This window comes from Canis aureus, chromosome 31 (assembly GCF_053574225.1).
Source record: "Canis aureus isolate CA01 chromosome 31, VMU_Caureus_v.1.0, whole genome shotgun sequence".
NCBI lineage: Eukaryota > Metazoa > Chordata > Mammalia > Carnivora > Canidae > Canis > Canis aureus.
Window position 1 is genome coordinate 35,061,312 of NC_135641.1, and position 20,268 is coordinate 35,081,579.

General features: G+C 36.2%; 1 long non-coding RNA gene across 11 annotated transcripts in view; it reads left to right on the forward strand.

Annotated features, from left to right (window-relative positions):
• Positions 1-9,175: 9,175 nt before the first annotated feature.
• Positions 9,176-20,268, forward strand: part of LOC144302653 (uncharacterized) — a 540,109-nt gene continuing 529,016 nt past the window's right edge. For 6 of the 11 annotated variants that reach the window (XR_013369612.1, XR_013369615.1, XR_013369614.1 and 3 more), the window contains exon 1: positions 9,473-9,624. This is a non-coding gene — a long non-coding RNA (uncharacterized LOC144302653). The other 5 variants (XR_013369622.1, XR_013369619.1, XR_013369618.1 and 2 more) reach the window with 5 other exon arrangements.

The window sequence follows — 20,268 nt, forward strand, 5'->3', positions numbered from 1 at the left end:
TCATTTTTATAATATATCTTTTCCTTCTCCTTTAAATAAAAATATTATTTAGCAAAATAATTTGAAAAAAAATATGTAGTATTTAATTTTGTCTTGGATTCTTGTGGGTGAGTAGGTTTGTATATAAGCTTTAGGACAACAAAAGATAAAAGGCACAATGTGGACTGGAAATTAGTAACTTGATTATGTGTGTGTGCATGTGTATGTGTATTAGTTTTTGTTAAGAGCATATGTCTATTTCTATGCCTTTAATTCCAACATGTTTTTGGAATATTTGAAACAACTTTAACATTTACATTCGTCAAATTAAAACAGCGCAACAAATACTGTATAATAAATGTAATCTTTAGAAATGAGCCTGAGAATATCGACAATTCAGTCACTTTGGCTAAGACATTGCATGTTAATTCAGACAAATGGTTTCTTGAAGAACTCATATTTAGAACATCAATGAATCCAGTTAAATCCAAGTTCAAGACTACCAAATAGCTTTGTTGCTTAAATTTTTCCCTTGCTTATGACATTTGTTCCTACTACCCTCACACTCAATTAGTAAGTTTATTTTTATCAGGGTGATCTTATTCCTTATTCTTATTATCCAAAAAATATGTTTTTACATATATAGACATTGATCAGAAATCAAAGTTAGGTTATGGAAATTCATCTAAACAGAGAGAAAAACTAAAGAGAAGAGATGGCAGTGTCCCATGCCCATAATTACTAAACACACATACAATAATTTTTAAAAAGTCTGAAAGTCTCATTGATACACAAGAAAACAGAATCCAATAGTATTATTGGAGATCAGAGTAGGACAAACAATTCTTAGAAATATATAATTGTAGTGAACTATATAAAAAATTTTTTTCTATTCAGGTAAAAGGTGATTTCAGTAAGACAGTGAAATAAACAACACTCCAGGATGGTTAAGAAACATATATTAAAAAACAAAGCAAATCACTCAAATACATGCCTTACTTCCAAACTTTATTCAGAATTTAGAAACTTATATTTGAAAAACATTTCAAGATCCACTGAGCATTTTTGGTCACCGAGTTAGAACATGTTCGTAAGCACTGAACCTATGCAATAATTGCTAATAAAACATAGATCAAGAATACTTATTTCTTGAATCAAAGACATTTCATCTTTACTTTTATTCATTAAGCAAATAAAAATGAAATAAAGCCACAACTTACAGTGGTTTGTAAGAATGTGTTCTGATTTTTTAATAGGTTTGCTGGGCAAAGATCTGATTTGGTGATACTTAATGGTACTGTCTACCCTATAGTATCGAATCAGTTCACAACACCTAGAATAAACCTGTCTTGAATGACAGCCTAAATGCTTGTGGAATGTAGGAATTACATAATTTTAGGAAACAATAGAGCAACGTACATAGCATTTTGTAGTACTGACAAAACTCCTAAATTTCTTCAAATGAAAAAGACATTCTGATTGAGAGTTATAAAGATGTTCTCTATAGCATTCTTTAGTTCCTTTGCCAAAATTGCTGGGACTTTTATGTTTTTCAATACTAGAATAACTTCAGGGTAATCACTGGATGTTACGTCTTTCCGCATAATGTCTTCAAAGATGAAACTTCAGCTCACTACTAAAAAAAGGGCAGGTGAAAGACTCATGGGAAATAATTTGGTTACATTGTGACTAAGTAATCAGATTTGAAGGTAGTCATACTATCAAAATAATCAAACTACTAGAAGTTATCAATTGATATCCCAAAGTATTTCCTGATACTTTTTGCTGTTAAGGTTTTTTTTTTTAAATCAAATGGAGAATTATTTTCAATTTTTAAAAGAGTAATATATATGTCCTCAAAACATTATTATGTACCAAGTATTTCATCACTATAGTTACAGAGAAAAAACAAAGGCAAACCTAAAATGGCTAGATTTTATTGTATGTAAATTATACTCTAAATTGAAGAGTAAGCTGAATTTTAAAAGCTTATTGAGGGATCCCTGGGTGGCGCAGTGGTTTAGCGCCTGCCTTTGGCCCAGGGTGCGATCCTGGAGACCCAGGATCGAATCCCACGTCAGGCTCCTGGTGCATGGAGCCTGCTTCTCCCTCTGCCTATGTCTCTGCCTCTCTCTCTCTCTTTCTGACTATCATACATAAATAAAAATTAAAAAAATAAAAATAAAAATAAAAGCTTATTGAGACTATAGAAGCACTGTGAATAAGACACTAAGACTCAGCCATATTTGGTGGCCAGTCATCAAATACTCAGATTCAACTGTGATGACTTTTACCAACATGCTCTCATCAAGTTCATCCAAAACTAATTCTGTTTCAGGGTTTACCAAACTTGCATTGTCATGAAATGGTCTGTGCAATTGTTAAACATATAGGTTCCATGGCCTCCCCCCCAATATCTACTAAATCTGTATGTTCAATAATTGTTCCAGGTAATTCCTAAAATGGGCACATTTGAACAAGAGGGCTTTAGTTTCTCCAGCCCCTCTTACCAATCATTTTTCTACTCAGGTTTCCACACGAAATTCCTCCGGCTCAAATTTCTATTGTTCTTTGAATTGTCAAAGTTTTATGGACCTCTGCTTTCTAGAACTCCAAATATGGCAATATGCACTGATGACATCTTAATCAGGATTCAAAAATAAAATACAAAAACAGACTAAAGATCTCCTACTTGGGTTTATTACATCAGGTAATGGAGTGAATGAAAATAAAAATATGGCATTCGCACTTCCAATGTCACCTGCCTAGGTAGGCATAACAACAAAAATACTAGCATTCCTACCTTCCAATTTATAATGTACTTTGATCAAAAACAAATAAAAAGCTTCAAGTATTTTGAAAGTGATTTCATATCTTTGAAACAAAACAAAACAAGGGCTACTACCAAACAAACAGCACTGTGTAATTTCACTACCTAGTGAGAAAAGCAAACTTACTAATTTAAAAAAGGACTTCTAGGGTCCCAAGTAGTTACTAGTTTTTGAATTCAAAGAAATGCATTGTAATACCCACTTGTTTTGATTATTAGCACTCACTAAGGTTAAATGTATAGTGACTATAGCTCTCATTGAATAAAGTGGCCTCAGCAATCTAATTATTTTTGTTTTCTTCATGAATTATAAATCACTGCATCGTTTCAGTTATGGTTACAGAAAGTTGTCCAAACTGAGTACAGATGCTGACAAATGCCTACAATTTCTGATACCCAGAATAGACATTACCAGAGAAGCAGTCTCTGAGCTTGTTATAGCAAGGCTTATTTATGTTTTACTAAAATAGAGGTCCTTAAAGAAGCCACAAAGGAATCATTTGGAATGCTGATCAAAAACAGACTCCTGGACCCAGCCCCAGAAACAATGGATCCAAATCTCAAAGGAAAGAATCTATATTTCAACTAGATTCTTGGACAATTCATATGCTGAAACCATTTGGGGAATCTTTGTATTTTATGACCCTAAACCTCATCCATATAGGATTCTTTCATTATCACTGGAGTCACAGAAACTATATTATGGCCCAGAAGCACAGATGGATCTGTATGACAGTGTTAATGTTGACTATCTATAAAAGCATTTTCCCCAAAGTAAACGAATAATAGGAGAATTAGAAAACCTTCCTCAGAACCATCTGACATGGATTTTTAGCTACTCCTTTAGAGGACTTACTAAAGCCACAGTCTGAAAGAAGCAATAAATTATCCTTAAATGCTACAATTGCTAAAGCATGGTCACTTGCTCCAGCCAGTTGCTAAAATATGTGCATGTGGGGGCGGGGGGCAGGGAGAGGTGGGCAATGTATACCTTCCTCTCTCCCTCCCTCCCTCCATCCTCCAAGGGAGTTTTTCAAGAGCATTTCCTGGCTGGAAAAAATAACTTGGTAGTAGAGGGAGGTAAGGAAGAAAGGTTACTACACATTACAGTATGTAGGACAGTGATTTAAATTTTAAAATTCTAATATTGCAACAAATATTGCCACAAATATAGAAGAAAGTAGGGAAGACACAGAATATAAGAAGTAACAATACAGGGTACAGAATATAAGAAGTAACAGTACAGGGTACAGAATATAAGAAGTAACAGTACAGGGCAGCCCCGGTGGCTCAGCCCTTTAGCGCTGCTTTCCGTCCAGGGTGTGATCCTGGAGACCCGGGATCGAGTCTCACATCGGGCTCCCTGCATGGAGACTACTTCTCCCTCTGCCTCTCTCTCTCCCTCTCTCTCTCTCTCTCTGTGTGTGTCTTTCATGAATAAATAAATAAAATATTAAAAAAAAAAAGAAGTAACAATACAGGGCCCTGGGTGGCTCAGTTGGTTAAGTGTCTGTCTTCAGCTCAGGTCATGATCCCAGGGTCGTAGGATTGAGTCCTGTATCTAGCTCCCTACTTGGCAGCAAGTCTGTTTCTCCCTCTATCCCTCCCTCCTGCTTGTGAGCATGATCTCTCTCTCTTTCAAATAAATAAATAAAATTTTTAAGGAGGGCACATGATGAGGTGAGCACTGGATGTTATATGTTGGCAAATTGAATTTAAATAGAATTTTTAAAAAGAAGTAACAAGACATTGTTTTATTGAAATCTTTTTATTCTGTTTATACATAATATTAGGCTTCCTGCCTACCGTCCTTTTTTATCTTTCTCCTCTCCTCCTGACTCCTGGCTTTTCATCCTATCCTACACACTTTCCTCATTCTGATACTTCCTAATCTACGTGTAACATGATCATTTTATTTTCAGGTGAACAATTTATCAAGTTTTTACAGTATGCACTTTATTATTTTTTTAATTACAGTATGCACTTTAAATACTTCCGAGGACAAGATACGACATAAAACCGACGCCACTTAATAACAAGTCACATTATAACAGCATGCTTTAGATTGATCTTTGCCCAGTACATAAATCCAGTGATAATCAGTCATAAAAATGATTAGATAACACACAATTATACATCCCACATGGTGGGAAATATGCTTTTGCACGGCACATACATTAATTAAACCAAAAAGACCCAGAAAACAAAATACATTGGGTATATAAATCTATACCTCAAACTTACCAAAGGAAAGAAAATATTTCATACATTTCATTTATTCAAATTTTTCTGGTCTTTAAAAAAAAAAAAACATTTTTGAGAATGGCTGAGAATTAGCCCTGGTTTGTTTGCATAGAAATTGATGCCCTATGGAGCCATTTACTAAAGAGCACTTTGACAGCCTTGAAAGAGTCAATGCACCTAATAAAGAGAGGTTACCAGGAAGCACAGAGAAGGTCTAACAATATTTATGCAGTGCCATTTTAAAATAGACTAAATACTTTATTAATATGACTCCTTTTCTTTTACAACATTTTGAAAACAAAATGCTTCTAAAACTGAAAATCATTTTAGCAAGGTGAATCCTTCAGAGATAACAGAAAACAAAACAAAACAAAACAAAACAAAAAAACCCTTGAAGGGATGCAATTAAAATTACGAGAACTAATAAAAAAAAATGGAGTACATGTTCCAATATTATTGTTCCTATATATCTAAGATACAATTCTGGAGAAATTTGCATATTGAACCTGCCATTGCTTAGACAACACCATTTGATAGAATTCTATAGATCTTTTATGATCATGCTTATTTTATTTTTAAATCTTGGATAGTGGCTTTTAGCTCCATGTTTTATTCACATGTTATTAAAATTATACAATTACCTTCCCATTCACAATGGTTTTAGTCTCCAGCTTTAATTTCCATATTTTAGAAGTTTCTCTTAAGTCTCAGAAAATATATACATATGTCCATTGCAAGTGGTAGGCATGTATGTGTGTATATGTAATGGGTATGCAGAAATATTATAAGTAGATTTAATAATTATATAGGTATGTGTATAGATGTAGTAGGCAAATATGTATGTATATAAATATGTAGGAGGGATGTGGTTTGTGTGTATGTGTTGACATGGATTTTGTTTTGACTCCATATCTTAACATAACATAGGTTCTCAATAAGTAGATAATGAGTGAACCATGTTTCAAAATGTAAAACTTCTACTGTGGGGCAGCCGGGGTAGCTCAGCTGGTTTGGTGCTGACTTCAGCCGGGGGCCTGATCCTGGAGACCCGGGATTGAGTCCCACATCGGGCTCCCTGCATGGAGCCTGCTTCTCTCTCTGCCTGTGTTTCTGCCTCTCTCTCTCTCTCTGTGTCTCTCATGAATAAATAAATAAAATCTTTAAAAATTAAAAATAATAATAAATAAAACTACTGTAAAATCTTTATAGTTTCTTGAAAAAACTATTCAAATTCAACAAACTTGGTATTTCAGCTATATTCAAATATAAACGTTTCCTTTGAATCTTATCTCACAAGCTTTACCATTTTCTTGAGATGGATTTCTGCATTTTTTATACTCTACATCGAGAATTTACTAGTGCTTAACACCCCTAACGAATTTTACTCTCCATTAATTAAAATAGATATCTTCCTGTCATTTATACTATTATCTGAATTTTGGATTCAATATATTTCCCTTTAGCTCCAGTTTAGAATAAAGTGAGTGATGTTCTTCAAAGAAGTATATGCACTGAAATATAAAATAAAACCTAAATGTATTTCAATCCACTGCACAACAAGGACTAGCTACTGCTTTTTATATAATCTAAGTTATAATACATCATAATAGGACTTTCCTTGCTTTTAACTTCAAGGCAATCTACCATGAACAATCATCCTTCAAATTATCCTTCATATACTCTTTTTCACAGGATGTTATAAATAGAGCATAATGCAAAATTCTTACCCAGGTAAATTTTTAAATTTTAGTGTGTGTAATGGCAAAATCATATGAAACAGAAGTTATGTAGAATAAGTGTTGGGACACCTGGGTGGCTCAACTGGTTAAGTGTCTGACTCTTGATTTCAGCTCAAGTGATCATCTTAGGGTTGTGGGATCAAACCCCATGTTGGGCTTTGTGCTGGGTGTGGAACTTGCTTAAGATTCTCTCTTTCCCTCTCTCTCTACCCTGCCCCAGCCCCCACTCTTTCTCTTTAAAAAAAAAAGAAAGAAAGAAAGAAAGAAAAAGGGAAAAAGGTCAATGTTATTTGTTTATTTGAAAAATAAAAATAAATAAATAAAAAGTATGCTCCCAGACACTGCTCTAGGAATAAAAAATAAGATGGATATGATCCATGTTCTAATGAAAATTAGCCTATCCTATTAATAAAAATATGACATTATTTACACAATTATTCAATACTTTTATCCACATTCCATCTTGAGATAGAGGCATTTTAAATTAGCAAAAACATTCATAGAGTTTACCTGTAAATATATTACTAACTATATGAAAAGCATACTAACTACAAATTAAGAAATAGTTCAGATATCTTCTAGCTTTATAATTTTATGTGCTAGCGATTCTACATGATCTCAAATTCCTGCCCTTAGAACCCAGAGACCAGGCTACTGATCAATAGTGACCGCACCATCTGCCCTCCTGCCATCAATCAGAGGACACTATCTTCGCTAAACACCAAAGAATATTATAAGTCACCTCCAACAATTGCATTTACACTGCCCAATTTCACTTCTCTCATTTTTGTTTCAGATCCTCACTTTGTCTCCCTTTAATGCTAAAAAACTTCCAATTTCCGCAATACTGTTCAACTACCAGAAAAACAAAAACCCTGGGAGATTCCCACTCACTCACTGCCTTTTCTCTAATGCATCTAAACATGGAAGGCTGGAGAAATCCACCTTCATAAACTGGATCAGGCCTAACACAGACAATCTAGCGTGTTGCTTACAAACTCTAGAGTGCCCCAAGTCAAAACCGCCACCCTCCCCAAAGCCATATTCGGAAGCCCCCCCGGAATGGGATTAATTCCATGATCTCCAAGCTTAAGTCCTTAAGGGTACTCCACTGTCCTTGTATTTCTCAAAAGAGCTTTCTCACTCAACAGAAAACATTGCACGGTATCAAAAAGGCGGTGGATATCATCAAATTTCCATTTTAGAAAACTCTTCAAATGCATAAGAACCAACAGCTGAGTGAAGTCAGTCGGAGAAGGACAAACATTATATGTTCTCATTCATTTGGGGAATATAAATAATAGTGAAAGGGAATATAAGGGAAGGGAGAAGAAATGTGTGGGAAATATCAGAAAGGGAGACAGAACGTAAAGACTGCTAACTCTGGGAAACGAACTAGGGGTGGTAGAAGGGGAGGAGGGCGGGGGGTGGGAGTGAATGGGTGACGGGCACTGGGGGTTATTCTGTATGTTAGTAAATTGTACACCAATAAAAATAATAATAATAATAAAATAAAATAAAATAAAATAAAACAAAAAAAAATGCTGTGGTATTAATGGAAAAAAGAAAAAGAAAGAAAGAACCAACAAAGAGAGTCAAAACTCAAGGCTATTGCAGTAATTCACAGGAAGGGCGTCTGTTTAAATCTAGATAGTGACAGTGAGCGTGCAGAAAAGAGCTGGATCTAAGGTTAGAACACAAAATCCTCTGCTGTGTGTGACCTAAGAGCTGAAGCTGACATGGCTACAGAATTTTTCCCCCTTCCCCTTAAGAAAATGATCTTCTAGTAGAATCTCACAGAAAAGTTTATTAGTAAACTAATAAAAGGTGCAAAAAAAAAATCTACATCATAAAGTGAATAGTGGGGACGCCTGGGTGGGTCAGTGGTTGAGCATCTGCCTTTGGCTCAGGGTGTGATCCCAGGGTCCCCGGGATCGAGTCCCCCATCCGACTCTCTGCAAGGATGCAAGGAGCCTGCTTCTCCCTCTGCCTCTTTCTCTCTGAGTGTCTCTCATGAATAAATAAATAAAATCTTTAAAAAAAAAAGTGCATAGTGGTTTTAACAAAGAAAAAGCAAATAAGGGGCATGCATCTCAAGAGAGGAGACGGGAGCTGTACAATGAAATCTCCTTTACGTGGGGCGAACACCCCACAGGAGGGACAGGAGGCAACAGAGGGCCCGAGCAGGGCGCTGCCCCGGAGCGGGAGAAGCGCCCGGCCCAGGCCGACCGCGGGAGCGCGGGTGCACAGCGCGGCTCCGACCTCCGGGCACGTGGCCCCCGCCCTGGAGCGCGGGGAGCAGAGCCGGGCCTGCGCATGCGTGCCAGCCGGCCGCGGCCCTCCCCGCCGCCTGCATCCGGGGCCCGGGCGCCCTCCCCGCCGTCAGGGGGCGCGGAGGCGCGGAGGCGGCGGCAGGGGCTCGCGGGCCGCAGGGGCCTCGGGATCTCCGGGGGCGCCCTGCGGTGCTGCTGGGGCGGAGGTGGGCCCAACCGAGCTCGGGCTCCCTCGGCTCCCTCGGGCTGTGGCTGCGCGGGCCGGGGAAGCCGGTGCGGCGCGAGCGGGAGACGGAGTCGGCGTCGCTCCGCGGCCCTCAGAGGACTCGGGCCCAGGTGAGACCCAGGGAAGCCGCTCGGTCCAACTTCCGGTTGGCGAGGACCTCTGAGGAGGTGAGGCTGGAGGATCGCTCGGACAGCGGCGTCCCTGTGGGGTCACACGGCGGCCGGGGCTCCGGGATGACGCCGCCTGCCCCGCTGCAGCCCAAGACGGGATCTCGGGATCTCGGGATCTCGGAATCTCGGGATCTCGTCCTGGGAGGAGGCGCCGGAGCTCCAGGTCGGAGGAAGCCGTCTTGGTGTTCTCTCTCCCTCCCTCCCTCTGCCCCTCTGCTCCTCCACGCCCTGTCGGTCTCCTTCAGAAATGAATGAATGAATGGATAGATGGATGGATGGATGAGTGAACAAATGAATGAATGAATAGATGATGAATGAACAAATGAGCGAAGAAATGAATGAATGAATGAATGGATAAAGAAATGAATGAATGAATGAACAAATGAATGAATGAATTAATGAATAGATGAATATACAAATGAATGAACAAATGAATTTAATGAATAAATAGATGAATAAACGAATGAATGAATGGATAAAGAAATAAATGAGCAAATGAATAAATGAATGAATGAACAAACGAATGAATGAATAGATGAATGAACGAATGAATGAATGAACAAACGAATGAATGAAAATAGATGAATAAATGAATGAAGAAATAAATGAGTAAATGAATAAATAAATAAATGAACAAATGAATGAATAAGTGAATAAATAAATCCTTTAAAAAAATAGCAGAAAGCTGGTGACTTGACCCAGGATAGCAGTTAATGAAGGTGGTAAGAAAGAAGGGGCTTCCGGAACCAGATATTTATATTTTATTTATTTCATTTTACATTTTTACATAGTGTTGGGCTATTACAAATAAAGCTGATGTAAATATTCATATGCATGTTTCTGCGTCAGCAGTAAGTCTTCATGTCTCTGAGATGAATAGCTAGGAGTGCAGTGTCTGAGCAGTATGGCAGTTGCATGTTCAGTTTTATAAAAAACTGCACTTTTTTGGGAGTAGCTGTGGCATTTTACATTCCCATCAGCAACGTATAAGTGATGCCACTTTTTAAAAAAAATTTAGGCATTCTCGTAGATCTCATTATGATTCAATTTGCATATCCCAAATGATGTTGATCGTGCTTGTGCTTATAAGCCTCTGAATATCCTTATCAGTGAAAGGTCTCTTGGTCTCCTGCCCATATTCTAGTTGGATGTTTTTATTGTTGATTTTTTTTTATTGTTGAATTTTGAGACCTCTCTATACATTCTGAATCCTTGTGCGTTGTTGGATGTGTCATATGGAAATATTTTTCTCCCACCCTGTAGCTTGTTTTTCCATCCTAACAGTATCTTTCACAGAGCAAAAGTTTTCAGTGTTTATGTGCAGCTCATCAATTTTTCCTTTTATGGATAGTGCTTTTAGTGGTCTCAAATCTAAGACCAAATTGCCTAGCCCTACACCCTAAAGGCTCGCTTCTATTTTTTTCCTAAAATGCTTATATGCCTGTGTTTCGTTGTAAGTTAATCTTTGTGTACAGTGTAAGAATCTTTTTTTTTTCCCTCCACTTATGTATGTTCAATTGCTCCAGGATCATTTGTGAGGAAAGCTGTGCCGTCTCCATTGAATTACTTTCCCACCTTTTTCAAAACTCATTTGGGCATATTTATCTGGGTTTATATCTGACTGCTTTATTCTAACCCATTCATCTATTCCACCAGTACCACACAGTATCTTAATACTATAGCTCTATTATATGTCTTAGAATATGTTATATATATAATGTCTTAAAATTGGTAGACGGATTGCTCCCACCTTAATCTCCTTTTCTCAAATTAATTTAGGTATTCTAGTTCCTTTATATTTCCATGTGGCTTTTAGAGTAATCTTTTATGTATCTACCAAAAAAAAATCATGCTGGGATTTTTATGGGAATTACATTAAACTGTTGTTCATCAATTTAGGGAGAGGTGACATCTTTACTAGGTTGAGTTGTCAAATATATGTATACATTATGTTTATTTACTTAGATCATCTTTGATTTCATCAGCTTTATGCAATTTTTTTAGCTCTATGTAGTTTCCAACATGCAAATACAATGCATATTTTGTTAGATTTACATCTAAGCATTTCATTTTTTTCTGCAATTACTATTTTATTTTAAAAATAATGTCCATGTATTCATTGCCTGTCTGGACTTTTGTTTTTTATCTTATATCTTTCAGCTTCACTGGTCTTGCTTATTAGTTCCGGTTTTTGTTTTTTGTTTTTTGTTTGTTTGTTTGTTTGTTTTGGTAGATTCTTTGGATTTTGTATGTAGGCAGTCATGCCGTGTACAAAAAGGGACAGTTTTATTTTTTCTTTCTGATCTGTGTAACTTATATTTTATTTTTTTAAAAAGATTATTTATTTATTTATTCATGAGAGACACAGAAAGAGAGAGAGAGGCAGAGACACAGGCAGAGGGAGAAGCAGGCTCCATGCAGGGAGCCCCATGTGGGACTCGATCCGGGGTCTCCAGGATCACGCCCTGGGCAGAAGGAGGCGCTAAACCGCTGAGCCATGCGGGGATCCCCTGTGTAACTTTATTTCCGTTTTTTGCCTCCTTGCATTTTCAGCACTGTGATGAACTTACAATACTATGTCAGATATGAGTGGTGAGAATAGTCTTTCTTGCATTCAGTTTCTACCTATTAAATATAATTTTAGCTGTACTTTTTTATAGATGTTCTTTATCAAATTTGTTCCTATTTTTATTACATATGGGTGTTGAAACTTGTCAAAAGATCTTTCTGTGTCCATTGATATGATTATGTGACTGTTTTACATTAACTTGTAGATATGGTAGCTTGCACTGATTGATCAAGTATTGAACCAGCTTTGCATCTCTGGAATTAATCCCACTTGATTATAGTATGTAGTTCTTTTCATGTATAACTGAATTATATACTTGGCTAATATTTTGTTAAGGACTTTTGCATCTTTATTCGTAAGGGATAAACATCTGTAGTTTTTGTGTACTGTCTTTGATTTTGGTATTTGAGTAATATTAGCTTCATAGAATGAATCAAGTTTTCCCTTGTCTTCTATTTTCCAAAAGAGATTGTTTTGAATTTAATTCTTTAAATATTTTTTAGAATTCTCTAATGAAACCGTATGACCTGGATATGTGTTTTCCGGGATTTTCAAAAGTGTAAACACAATTTCCTTAATTACAGGACTGTTCAAATTACCTATTTCATATTGGACAAGATGTGAGAGTTTATTTTTTTGAGGAATTGGTCTATTTTTTCCTTATATTTAGGTGTGTAAAGTTATTCATGGTATTTTCTTATTTTGATGTCTGTAGGATCTATAGTGATATCCTAGTTTCATTCCTGATGTTGATAATTTGCATTTTTTTTGTTTCTTCTTTTCTAGTTTTGCTAGAGGTTTGTCAAATTTTATTAATCTTTGCAATGAACAAACTCTTTCCTCATTGATTTTTCTTTTCTGTTTTTCTCTTCAAAGTTGAACTTAAATCTGTTCTTCTCTTTATTGCGTCCTCACTACTCCATGCTTTGGGTTTATGTTGATCTTCCTTTCTTGGATTCTTGTAATGAGACTTAGATTATTGATTTGTGACTTTTACTTTTTAACATGTGCACCTAGTGCTATAACTTTCCCTCTCAACATTGCTTTAGTTGTGTCTCACAAATTTTATATGTTGTATTTGTATCTCATTCAGTACAATGTATTTTTTAAAGTTTCTTTTGACATTTTCTATTTAACCATTATTTAGAATTGTGTGTTTTAATTTCCAAGGATTTGAAGATTTTCTATTGTCTTTATGTTATTGATTTCTGGTTTTACTCCATTGTGGCCATAGAATACACTCTGTATGATTTCAGAGGGTTTTTTTGTTTTTTAATTTGTTTTATTGTCCAGAATATGGTCTATCTTGACATATATTCTGTGGGGTATGAAAAGAATGTGTATTCTGCTGCTGTTGGGTACAGTGTTCTTTAAATTTTAATTAGATTCTGTTGGTTGATCTTGTTGGAATCTGTATCCTTGCTGAATTTCTGTCTAGTTGTTCTGTCAATTGTTGAGAGAAGACTGTTGAAATCTCCAGCTAGCTATGGATGTATCTATTTCTTCTTTGAGTTTTATCAATTTTTGCTTCACATGCTTTGCAGCCTTGTTGTTTGATGTATACATATTTAAGATTGCTGTGTCTTTTTGGTAATTTAGCCTTTTATTATATAACGTGCTTCTACGTCTCTGGTAACTTTCTTTTCTCTGAAGTCTATTTTATTTGGCATTCACCTAGTCACTCCTGCTTTCCTTTGTTTAATGTTTGTATGATATATATATTCCATCCTTATATTTCCAACTTGCCTGTATGATACTTAAAATTAGTATATTATAGACAACATATAGTTCAGCCATGGTTTTTAATCCAATCTGCCAATCTCTGTCTTGTAATTGCCATTTTTAGACAACTTATATCATTGACATAAAAAATAATTAATGGTATGTTAAGGCTTACTGTGCCCTTCCCCCCCATTTGTGCTCTTTTTCCTTTTTTTGTTTTGTTTTGTTTTTTTGTTTGTTTGTTTTTGAGTGTATCTTTGTACTTTTGTTTTCTTTTGGTTCTTGCAGGTATCACATTATATATGCATAATTATTATCATAGTCAACTAGGGTCATCATTTTATCTATTCTTGTGAAGTACAGAAAATTCATTTCCTTTTATATCCATTTGTTTCTCCCATTTATAATTGTTTTAAATATCTTCTCTACATGCACTTGGACTCAAGATAGGCAGTGTTATTTTGCTTTAGTCATCAAATGTAAATTAGAAAACTCAGAAGGGGAAGGAATCTTTGGTGATTTACCCAATAAGATATGATTCATTTAAATTACATATAGCTGGGTACAATGTTATCTGCGTAGCCTTAACTTTGTTACTCATTAACATTGTGATCTCAGACAACTCATATTTTCTCCACTTCCTCAATTGTAAAATGACAGCAGCAATTTAGCAAGTTTATTTTAGACACTCATTTCAGTTTTAGGGCTTTCTGATTTTATGATACAGATAAACTTATTAGTGCTTAATTATTTGTGGTAAAACACCAAGGGTCAGACTCCATCACTAAAAGAATGTGTTAGTTGTCTTTATTACAGCCGTACCCAGGTATATTTGCCATAGTGCTTTCTGACACCTTCACTTTACTATTCCTGAAAGTCTTCTACTGCAGACATTCACAACTCACATGAACAGTTGTCTCTTTGACCTTATTATCACCTGGCACTGCTCTATTACCATGACATTAAACGCAGAATAGTCACTGCTACTCCTTTATTTCCACCATTCCTTATCCCCCAGTTCTGCTGACTTCACATTTTCCTTCTTCATATTGCTAAGTCCCATGATTCTAAACACAGCAGAAAAATCACCTAATTACTAATTGAATCCTCTATAATGTCAAGTAAACAATTTCTCAGAGAAGCTCTCAATTGTACCAATCAACTCTTTTATTTATCCACAGTCAAATGTCAATCTACCATCAGATCTGTAAACATGATCACATTTTTAATAATTCATGGAGAAAATTCTTTCCTTTCAGCTCCCACTCCATACCATGAAACTTCTAACTTGTTAGACTGTCAATCAGTGCTTCTGTTTTTTTTTTCTTTTTACGTTACTATAAAGTTTATGCTTTGGATATCTGCTCACATCCCTTTCCTGAAATTAAAGCTTTAAAGGTCAAACACTCAATGCCTTATAAATACCAAATTTAATTGCACTTACTCTTTTCTCTCAAGACCTTTCCTCCCAAGACCTTTTCAGGTTGAAAATTGCCATTTTCAACCACTAGGTGCTCCTCAGTTTCAGGATTTCCTTTTACTACCAGGCCTTACATTTTTATCTCTGGAGATCTGTTTCTTCTTCTTTTTTTTTTTTTCCTCCTTATTTCACTTAATATCTCGGGGAGGGAGAATGTCATTACACAGAGACTTGAATAATTATCTCTATGCTGATCACTGCCAAATTCTTAACTCCAATCAAATTTCTAGAATTATGTATTTCAACTGGACACTTGATCTTCCCATGAAAATATCCTTTCAAATATGACACACCCAAACTGAACTTCCTTTTCCAAAATAGCTGTAATTACTTTTTTTCTGTAACCTTCCACTCACCCAGTTATTCTTTAATTTTCCCATTCTTCACTACACAGTATTTCCAAAAATCCCTTTAAATATACTATCTTAATATTTCAAACCAATACCATGTCTATTGCCATAAGAAAAGCAGATCAAGAAAACAGAAAAGGAAAATGAACAAACAAAAAACTAAGGAGATATGTCCTTAGAAATAAAGACAGTAGTGATTAATTGGTGTTGGAGAAGTTAGGCAAGAAGAATAGGGTTGAAGGAGATGGTATTAAATTGTCCAGTGCTGTGGAGAGGAAAAATAAGTTAAAGACAGTGTATTTGTACTGGTTGAGGACTAAACTATTAGTCACATTTAGAGGTTAATGGAAGGTTAAGAAATAAATGCAATGAGTGTTGACTATTCTAAGGCTTTGGGCTAATGATCACAGGGATGAGGGAGCAGGAGGACATGGAATTAAAACCACACCTGGTAGATTCAGTTGCAAACAGTAGGAGAAACCATCTACCAAGATAGGCCAAAAGGAGGTAAACATTTAAGTCAATAATACTTCATAAATAAAAATAACTAATAGCTTCCATTTTTCGTGCTTGCTTTGTGCCGGCCCAGTGCTTTACTTATACTTTGTCATCTAAATCATTTATATGGTAGGCTTTATTATTTATTGGATCAAAACCTTGCCTAAAGTTTCCTAAGTAGTAAAACAGAAAATAAAACTGAGTTGCGTTGTATTATAAACAGCTTCACATTAGAGGTAATGTACTTTGTCCATAATAACATAACAGAAAGTTTTAAAAATCCTGACCTGAGAGTTATGGTACACACAGGTGAACTCCAAAAGGAAAATAATCATCTACAAAGAACACTTTTTTTTAAAAGATCTATCTATCTATCTATCTATCTATCTATCTATCTATCTATCAATCTACCTACCTATCTATTTTGAGAGAGAGAGAGAGAAAGTGTTGAGGGGAGAGACAGAGGAAGAGAGCTTATTAAGCAGACTCCCCACTGAGCACAGAGCACGACGCGGGGCTCGATCTTAGGACTCTGAAACCACAACCTGAGCAAAAACCAAAAGTCTGTTGCTTAACCTACTGTACCACCCAGGAACCCCAAGAACACCCTGTAAATATGAAATTAGGGGTTAGGTTTTAGGAACCTAATATCCTGAATATGAGCAAATATACTTTTAGGATGCTGCAGAAAATTAGAATTAACATTTTGTCAGGGCCAGGACTAGGGTTAGGCAAACAAGAGACCTAGTGTAAAATTTAAGAAAGCACTTACTCTTAAGTTCATGCAAGTTCAGGGTCAGTATTCACATTGGAGGGTGAATGCCTCCCTACATTTTGTACCTTATATACTTTGCTTGCCTTACCTTAGTCTTGGCCCCAACATTTGGTAAATTTAGTAATATGCTTTAAAAAACCTTATAAAAAGTAATGTAGCATAGAAATTAGAAACAACAGCTAAGGCAGAAGAATGTTATATACTCACAGACTCTAAGACCATATTACTTCATTATCAAGCTGTATATAGCATAAATTCAATTTAAAATATTAATTAGGCAAGGTGAGAATGGTTAAACAAATCAGAGCATATATTATATAGTACATTATGGGGGGATCCCTGTGTGGCTTAGCGGTTTGGTGCCTGCCTTTGGCCTAGGGCACGATCCTGGATTCCCAGGATCGAGTCCCCCGTCGGGCTCCCAGCATGGAGCCTGCTTCTCCCTCCTCCTGTGTCTCTGCCTCTCTCTCTCTCTCTCTATGTCTATCATAAATAAATAAATCTTAAAAAATAATATATAGTACATTACGTAGCTATTAAAGATGTATTTAAGTGATTGTAATGATATTGCCAAAGTAGCATTATACTATTAGGCAAAAATAAGGAAGTTCTAAAGAGAGTTTATAATCTGATCTAAATTATATAATATATATCCACATGAAGATATATATGTATAGTGTGCATTGAAGAAAGACCATAATAAAATATATCAAAATATAAGTATTTAATTTTGGTTTATAATCTTGTTATTTAAATATTTCACTTTATATTTTTCTATATCCCCAACATTTTCTTTAGTAATCCTAGATTAAGAAGAAAAAAAAATAGCAAAAAAAAAAAAAAAAGTGGAAACAATAGCTTTAAAAGCATGTGTTTATTGAACATCAACTGTGTTCCAAACGTAAAATATTTAGGAATTAAAGATAAATTAAAAAAAATAGTCTCTGCCTTCTTTAAATCACATTGTTTATTAGAGGAAACAAATCACGCACACACACACATACACACACACAATTAGTTGTGGTATAATATAGTAGATTGTGTGTTATAGTGCAGAAACACTGTCTATATGATTCCAAAATAATGTTTAGTCCTTAACGAAATAGTGTGAAATAAATAGCGTGAAAAAAAAATGAATTGCATGGAATTGCTAAACCCAAAGCATATTTCACTCTCTTTTCTTCTAAGTCATTTTTTATTTTTTTATTTTTTATTTTTATTTTTTTTAATTTATTTTTTATTGGTGTTCAATTTACTAACATACAGAATAACCCCCAGTGCCCGTCACCCATTCACTCCCACCCCCCGACCTCCTCCCCTTCTACCACCCCTAGTTCATTTCCCAGAGTTAGCAGTCTTTACGTTCTGTCTCCCTTTCTGATATTTCCCACACATTTCTTCTCCCTTCCCTTATATGCCCTTTCACTATTATTTATATTCCCCAAATGAATGAGAACATATAATGTTTGTCCTTCTCCGACTGACTTATTTCACTCAGCATAATACCCTCCAGTTCCATCCACGTTGAAGCAAATGGTGGGTATTTGTCATTTCTAATAGCTGAGTAATATTCCATTGTATACATAAACCACATCTTCTTTATCCATTCATCTTTCGATGGACACCGAGGCTCCTTCCACAGTTTGGCTATCATGGCCATTGCTGCTATAAACATCGGGGTGCAGGTGTCCCGGCGTTTCATTGCATCTGTATCTTTGGGGTAAATCCCCAGCAGTGCTATTGCTGGGTCATAGGGCAGGTCTATTTTTAACTCTTTGAGGAACCTCCACACAGTTTTCCAGAGTGGCTGCACCAGTTCGCATTCCCACCAACAGTGCAAGAGGATTCCCTTTTCTCCGCATCCTCTCCAACATTTGTTGTTTCCTGCCTTGTTAATTTGCCCCATTCTCACTGGTGTGAGGTGGTATCTCATTGTGGTTTTGATTTGTATTTCCCTGATGTCAAGTGATGCAAAGCATTTTCTCATATGTATGTTGGCCATGTCTATGTCTTCCTCTGTGAGATTTCTGTTCATGTCTTTTGCCCATTTCATGATTGGATTGTTTGTTTCTTTGGTGTTGAGTTTAATAAGTTCTTTATAGATCTTGGAAACTAGCCCTTTATCTGATATGTCATTTGCAAATATCTTCTCCCATTCTGTAGGTTGTCTTTGAGTTTTGTTGACTGTATCCTTTGCTGTGCAAAAGCTTCTTATCTTGATGAAGTCCCAATAGTTCATTTTTGCTTTTGTTTCTTTTGCCTTCGTAGATGTATCTTGCAAGAAGTTACTGTGGCCGAGTTCAAAAAGGGTGTTGCCTGTGTTCTTCTCTAGGATTTTGATGGAATCTTGTCTCACATTTAGATCTTTCATCCATTTTGAGTTTATCTTTGTGTATGGTGCAAGAGAGTGGTCTAGTTTCATTCTTCTACATGTGGATGTCCAATTTTCCCAGCACCATTTATTGAAGAGACTGTCTTTCTTCCAGTGGATAGTCTTTCCTCCTTTATCGAATATTAGCTGACCATAAAGTTCAGGGTCCACTTCTGGGTTCTCTATTCTGTTCCATTGATCTATGTGTCTGTTTTTGTGCCAGTACCACACTGTCTTGATGACCACAGCTTTGTAGTACAACCTGAAATCTGGCATTGTGATGCCCCCAGATATGGTTTTCTTTTTTAAAATTCCCCTGGCTATTCGGGGTCTTTTCTGATTCCACACAAATCTTAAAATAATTTGTTCTAACTCTCTGAAGAAAGTCCATGGTATTTTGATAGGGATTGCATTAAACGTGTATATTGCCCTGGGTAACATTGACATTTTCACAATATTAATTCTGCCAATCCATGAGCATGGAATATTTTTCCATCTCTTTATGTCTTCCTCAATTTCTTTCAGAAGTGTTCTATAGTTTTTAGGGTATAGATCCTTTACCTCTTTGGTTAGGTTTATTCCTAGGTATCTTATGCTTTTGGGTGCAATTGTAAATGGGATTGACTCCTTAATTTCTCTTTCTTCAGTCTCATTGTTAGTGTATAGAAATGCCACTGATTTCTGGGCATTGGTTTTGTATCCTGCCACGCTACCAAATTGCTGTAGGAGTTCTAGCAATCTTGGGGTGGAGGCTTTTGGGTTTTCTATGTAGAGTATCATGTCATCGGCGAAGAGGGAGAGTTTGACTTCTTCTTTGCCAATTTGAATGCCTTTAATGTCTTTTTGTTGTCTGATTGCTGAGACTAGGACTTCCAGTACTATGTTGAATAGCAGTGGTGAGAGTGGACATCCCTGTCTTGTTCCTGATCTTAGGGGAAAGGCTCCCAGTGCTTCCCCATTGAGAATGATATTTGCTGTGGGCTTTTCATAGATGGCTTTTAAGATGTTGAGGAATGTTCCCTCTATCCCTACACTCTGAAGA